This window comes from Mobula birostris, chromosome X (assembly GCF_030028105.1).
Source record: "Mobula birostris isolate sMobBir1 chromosome X, sMobBir1.hap1, whole genome shotgun sequence".
NCBI classification, from domain to species: domain Eukaryota; kingdom Metazoa; phylum Chordata; class Chondrichthyes; order Myliobatiformes; family Myliobatidae; genus Mobula; species Mobula birostris.
This window is the reverse complement of record NC_092402.1, coordinates 18,232,553-18,239,952: the sequence shown is the minus strand read 5'-3', so window position 1 is coordinate 18,239,952 and position 7,400 is coordinate 18,232,553.

The following is a 7,400-nucleotide window of genomic DNA, read 5'->3' as shown; positions in this document are numbered from 1 at the left end:
CTGCCTCCCTGACAACAGATACAAAGGCCATTTTAATTGCTATTACTTACTTGTTTTTATTTTCACTTTACTATTCTTCCTACTTAACAATATAGGTTTTGTGCACGACCCGTAATGTCCTTTTTATGTTAACACTTTGCGACTGACGCATACTTTACTTGTTCATAAGAGCATTGACACTCTTAAAATGCCAAAGAGCGAGATTTTGGGACAGGTTTCGGCTCGAATCCAAGAAACTGTCACGAACATAGGGTTCCATTAAGTTATTACCCAGAGGATTTTATAAATGCCAGGTTTGCTGAGGCGGTTGGGATAATTCTCGCGTGTAATGCAAATTAAACTTACAAGATACTGTAGAATTTTGTAATAGTTTCACTGAAAAGAGCGGCGAGTGATGGTCAATATTTACCATGAACATTCAGGTGTACTTCCGGTTTATTTTTAAACACTTCCCTTTAAAAAAATGTAAAGCACTCTGTGAAGCTCCCGAGACCTAAAACTGCGGCAATGGCAGAGTAAATCAATAATGCTAAGCCACTGTTAATTGATTGGTCGGGCAAACGCCTTATTTGCATTCTAACAATGGCAACGAACCCACGTTAATTAATTGAACGTGGTGAGATCTGGAAATCTCCTTTATGATGAAGTCGTATTTAATATGTGCGGCTAAGTAATCGGTTGATTAGAATTTACTGAAAACTTGTTTAGTGGATGAACATCCTAAGGTTGAATATCGTGAAGAGAAGGCCAGTGTTTCGTGAAGGCATGTTTCAGTGTAAAATGACTCTCCTGAACGTGAAAGGAAAGGCTCGGTTTTCATTAAGTTTTCGAACTCATCCTATAATGCTTAAAGAACTGTCTTGCAAGTGTCTCGATGAACAATCTCGCCACGAAACGTCGACTGTCCATTTCCGTCCATAGACACAAGAGATTCTGCAGATGCCGGAAGTCCAGAGTAACACACACAAAATGCTGGAGGAACTCGGCAGGTCAGGCAGCATATGTGTAAAGGAATTAGCACCAATGAAGGATCTCAGCCCAAAATGTCGACTCTTTATTCCCTTAGATGCTGCTTGACCTCAACATTCTGAGTTCGTCTAGATTTTGTATGTTCCTCCAGTTTTCCAGCAAGTGTAGCCTCTCTTGTTTCCATGCTTGAAGAATAATCACGATTATAATAGAAAACGGTGTATATTTAGGCTCAAGCCGGAGTCCATTAAGAGAACATTTCATTATAGCACAAACCCTAATCTAATAGGTGATCTATTTCTGTGCCGTTGAGGGGTAAAATTAGACAGGTCGCGGCCTCCTTTTTACGTCCACTTGTTACATCAGAAACCGTTTAGTTTCGCCTGTGAAAATCAGAATCTTTGACTGTACAGAACTGCACTGCACATATTTTTATTCTCAAGGGTCTGGAATGGGGTTTAAATTCTTTGACTCAGAAACAACAGGTTTGTTCACTCATAAACGCTGAAGGAACTCAGCAGTTCAGGCAGCATCTATGGAGAGGAATAAAGGGTCGATGTTTTGGGCTAAAACTCTTCATAGGGTCATTAACTTAGATGTATTAATTTAAACACGGATACATCGTCCACACACGGTCCTAGAGCCTGAAAAGGACAACATCGATTTCGATAACCTATGCATGCAAAATTCAAACCAGAAATTCACCCCCCCTTCAACATTCCCCATCCCGTTTTCCCTCTCTCACCTTATGCCCTTGCCTGCCATCGCCTCCCTCTGGTGCTCCTCCCCCCTTGTCTTTCTTCCATGGCCTTCTGTCCTCTCCTATCAGACTCCCTCTTCTCCAGCCTCGTATCTCTTTCACCAATCATCTTCCCAGCTCTTTACTTTACCCCCTCCTCCCGGTTTCACCTATCACCTTGTGTTTCTTCCTCTCCTCCCCCACCTTTTAACTCTACCCCTTATCTTTTTTCTCCAGTCCTGTTGAATGGTCTCGGCCGGAAACGCCGACTGTACTCTTTTCCATAGATGCTGCCTGGCCTGCTGAGTTCCTCCAGCATTTTATGTGTATTGCTTGGATTTCCAGCATCTGCAGATTTTCTCTTGTTTGTGATTAGAATGGACAATCTCCGTATACCAGGCAATATCTCCGAAGAGATGAGGAAATTAACGTTTCAGTCGATGGCTTTGTTTTGTCACTATTGATCTGTTTCTCCACATATGCTGCCTGACCTGCTGAAGGTTCCCCTGATCGTTTCATACTCCTTGACCCTGCTTTAGAACATACTCTCTCTCTCTCTCTCTCTCTCTCTCTCTCTCTCTCTCTCTCCCTATTCAAGCCACCAACTGAATGACATCTCCAATTAGAAACAGCCTTGTGCTCCCATCGATTATCAAAACCAGAAGCACCTTACTACTAAGTCGAAGACTTTGCTTTCTCGCATATAGATTCCAAAAGAATTGATCGCTCGATCTTGTGCATTCACAATGTGTTCGCGTTAAACTGGGATTCATTTGTGTTATTGTATTGTTAGTTTACCAAAATGAATTACCCAGTAATTAGTTACTTGACAGAGAGATTCCCTTGTTCAATGTCAGTTCGTTAGATCTTCCAAAGGATGTTTTCTTAATGTCGACAAAAGTAAAACGTGTTTTCTTATCGTTAAATTCTACAATATTTTCAAATAACGCGGAACAGAGACTTCATCTGTAGCTTTTATCTATAGAGAAGGTTGTGGTACAGAGGAAAATATGGCTGAGTCGTGTTGCAGTCGTGTTGCGTTGCAGTCCTGAAGGACGGTCTCGGCCCGAAACGTCGACCGTTTATTTTCCTCCATAGATGCTGCCTGACCTACTGAGTTCCTCCAGCATTTTGTGTGTCTTAGTCGGTCAGCGTTTTCGGGTAGTTTTACCCATACCTGGCTGTCCATAACGTTGAACCACCTTCTTAACCCGCGGTATTCCTTCTGGCCGTTGTTATTATCATTTAGCCAGCGCCATCATAGCACTAGCCCCCCCAGCATCGAAGAAACCTTCAAAAGGCGATGCCTTCATTAAAGACACTCGTCGCCCAGGATATGCTGTCTTCTCACTGCTCCCATCAAGGGGGTGTGACAGGAGCTGAAGGCACACACTCTACGTTTCAGGATCACCTTGTACCCTCCACCCTCAGATTTCTGAATGGACAATGAACCCAGGAACACTACCTATATTTTTCTTGGCTCTCCTTTTGCACTACTTAAACACACACACACACACACACACACACACACACACACACACACAAACACACACACAAACATCAGTGATACTAAACCCGATTCTGAGCACCAGCCAACGTCAATGACAAAAGGCTTTCATTTTCAGGTCAGGGCGGGGCTTCGAGGCATGATAGATTTCCTTTGCGACTCTTGCCCTTATTCGTGCAAGTATTGGAGGTCTCAGGGTTGACACGTGCTTTCCAAGAGCTTCGAGAAACACCAGAACGCATTTTGAAGGGGTGAAATTCAGGATGTGGACAGGTTGTGCGTCAAGTCGGCGGTTTCCCGCTCAAGGATGAGTTGGTGGGATCTTTTGCAACCTCTCCCAACTTGCACGGTAGCCTAACGCTTTTACAACGCCAGGGATCGGAGTTCAATTACACCACTGTCTGTAAGGAGTTTGCACGCTCTGCTGTGACCGCGGGTTTCCTCCGGGTGATCCAGTTTCCAAAGACTTACAGTTACCGCCAGTTACACCACTGGCGTTTAGGGACGCAATGAAGGTCCTGCATCTTTGGTGGTGTTCAGGGATTCCTTCATCATGTCAGTAGCTTCCTCTCGGTTTTCACTACTGTCAGTTATGCAAATCCCGGGTGGAGACTCAGGAATACCATCACAATCAGATGTAGAAGGATTCTTCATTGCCGTTGCCGTAACAATTTTGTTTTACCAGTCTATTTTGCTTTACCAGTCCCTGAGCTGAAACCTCGAAGCTGGAGGACCGGTGGACCACTCTTAGTCTGGCCTCTACCCTTTGATCTGTTTGGCATGTGTGACCCTACCAAAAGCCAAAGCATAATGCCTCTCTGGGTCGTTGTTGCACCCAACCCTCCAAACCACGACAAGGTTGTGGTCATCTTGGAGGAAAGACGGACAGGTTAGTGGGCTAATTGGTTACATGGGGTGTAATTGGGCGTCGCGGGTTATTTAGTCCGAAAAGGCCAGTTACTATGTTGCATCTTTAAATAAGAAATAAAACTTCATCAAAAGTAGCCAATGCACTATTGATTTTTCTGTCTTTTCTATTGATTTATTTTATGAGAGCCTTCCGTTTCTTTCAACAATTAGTAAGTTTTTTAGCACTCAACTTACGGCAGCAGCCTCTGCGTTAATTTTCACTATGGATTTTGTTTCTCCGTTTGGACTTTCAAGTTTCAAATTTTAGCAGAAACTTTCAAACCAATTTTCGAATGCTTGTGCAAACAGTTATGTCTGTTTAATCTGCATTTCGGTATCAAGGGCACAGAATCTAGGATAGACTTTTCATATCTGCGAAGTAATGCAATAGCTCTTTGAAACCTCGGTTAGACCACGCTTGGTGTGTTGTGTTCAGTTCTACTCGTCTCATTATAGGAAGGATGTGGAGGCTTTAGAGAGGTGGAAGAGGAGATTTACAAGGATGCTGCCTGGATTGGAGAGCATGTCTTAATGAGGATAGGTTGAGCGAGCTAGGGCTTTTTTCTTTGGAACAAAGGAGGATGTAACGTGACTTGATAGAGGTGTACAAGATGTTAACATGCATAGATCAAGTGGATAACCAGTGACTTTTATTTCCTAGGGCAGAAATGGTTAATACGGGGGTGTATAATTTTAAGGTGAGTGGAAGAAAGTAGGGGAGAAGGAATGTCAGGGGAATCATTTTTATGCAGAAAGTGTTAAGTGCATGAAATAGGTTATCAGGGGTGGTGGTGGAGGCAGGTACATTAGGAACATTTAAGAGACTCGAATATAGGTACACGGATATTCGAAAAATAGAGGGTTATAAGGGAGGGGAGGAAGGATTACGTTGATCTTAGAGTAATTAAAAAAGTCCGCACAACATCGTGGGCTGACGGGTCTGTAGTGTACTGTAAAGTTCTATACTCTATAGTCCTGAAATACTGTGCTAGATGCTGTCCTTTGGGTAAGAGTTTAAGCCGAGAGCTTCGGTACTTTCTCCAGGTTAACTAGGAAGATCCCATTACATCTCAGGATCACCCATCTTGATCGTCGTTTACTGTTATTGGTACAAACAGCCAGTCAACATTACGTTTCGTGAAGGCTTAGAGTTCTCGATAGAACGCACGGTCTTCTATATTTCAACAGTAAATACACTCAAAATGTGCAGACCGACGTTCTTATATCACGAGTGACTGCGCATAAAAGTACTTTCCTCCTTTTAATCAATAGCCGTTTTGTGGGGGTGACGTATTTTATACCTATATATTGTTTTGGGGTTATTCTGTAAAACAATAACATGCACACAAAACACCTATGGAACATTGACATGGTTAGAGCGGACGTGGAGAGGATGTAGGGGGAGTCTATGACAAGAGGGCATACAGAAGGACGTCCCTTTAGAACAGAGATGAGGACAAATTTCCTTAGCCAGATGGTGGCGAATCTGTAGAATTCACTACCACAGACGTCTGTGGAGGCCAAGTTATTGGGTATATTTAAAACGGAAGTTGATAGGTTCTCGATTTGTAAGGGCGTCAAAGATTACGGGGAGAAAGTAGGAGAATGAGGTTGAGAGGGAAAATAAACTACCCATAGGCAAATGGCGCAGCAGACTCGATGGAGCGAATGACCTAATTCTGTGCCTATGTCTTATAGTCAATGCTGTTGGAAGATGATATCTGTTAATCATGCTAATTTTGACAACCAATCGAAAACAGAAATATGATTTAGTTTTCTGTGGGAAGGATACAAATTTACAGTGAAATTGTGTTGGATTTCAGAGTTGCACGAGTTCAGCCTACGCTTGCCTGGCTCGGAAACGCTTTGTCTGCTCCTACGATGAATCACGGTCTTGGGTTTTCTCTTGCAACAGCCAAGCTCAACGCAGATCAACGTACACAGAAAGTTGAATTTAAAATATGAGTTGGAAGAAATTGTATAAACTTTTTTTTTGTCTTTTACTGTGGCGTCATCTGCCCAATCATTTAAAAAGGATACGCAGTGACGTGAAATAATAAGCAACTTCTCGTGTACAATTGGCCATGAATGTTTGCCACTTTCAAAAGTAAAGGTCAATGTAAATTTATAATCAAACAATACTCGGCCTGAAACGTCGACTGTACCTCTTCCTAGAGATGCTGCCTGGCCTGCTGCGTTCACCAGCAACTTTGATGTGTGTTGCAGGGCTTTTCTTGTGGCGGACTGGGCTGTATCCGCCACTTTTATAGGCTTTTTCGTTCTTGGGCATTGATGTTTTCATACCAGATCGTGATGCAACCAATCAAGGTACCCTCCACTGTGCAGCTATAAAAGTCTATCCAGGATTTGGATGACATGCAGAATCTTCGTAAATCTCTAAGAAAATTTCTTGTGTGAGTTTCAAGGTAACTGGACAACCCTGCCGCTGCATGTTAAGATGTGAAGCGCCTCATCTGATGTCACTGTTCGCCATCTTAAACTTTGTGTTTTCTACAATTTTCAATCAGGAAGGGATGCTTTGATTGTTCAGTGCTTCAGAGAAAACGGTAGCCTATAAAATTGTCAAAAGATGCTCCAAAATCTAGGTGAGCTATTGAGAAGTTTTCTGAGTTTCTAATGCCGACTGTCCTTGCACCTCCCCCCCCCCCACCTCACCGCCCGCTTCTCCTACTCCCGTGCCTCCTCGTATCAATTTCACTGAGAAGTTTTATTTAAATCATATGGTCCTTTTTTCACAGTAGTGCCCCCCTCCCAAAAATAAACAGGGAAAATTGTAAAGCATGAAAAACTAAAGATATCAAAACTGAAATGTCAGCATTTCAGAAGTATTTATCTCCCCTTTGCTCAGAAATTAGTGGAGCCACCTTTGCTATTACAGCCAGTAGTTATTTTGGATAAGTCTCTATTAGCTTTGTACAACGTGATGGAGCAAGATTTGCCAATTCCTCTTTGCAAAATTGCTTAAGCTGTGCCAGGTTAGTTGGGGAGTGGCGGTGGACAGCAATCTTGAGGTCTTCCCAAAGATCGAGTTAAGGTCAGGACTCTGCCTGGTCCACTCAAGGATCTGTTTTCTTCATTTGAAGCCACTCCATGGTTGCTCTGGCAGTCTGCTTTGGGTCGTTGTCCTGCTGAAAGATGTTTAAGATTTCTGGCAGAGGCTAGCAGGTCTTTCTTCAGGATCTCTCTGTCTTTAGCAGCATTCACCTTCCCATCAATCATGCCCAGATTTCCAATCACTGCTGCTGAAAAGCATCC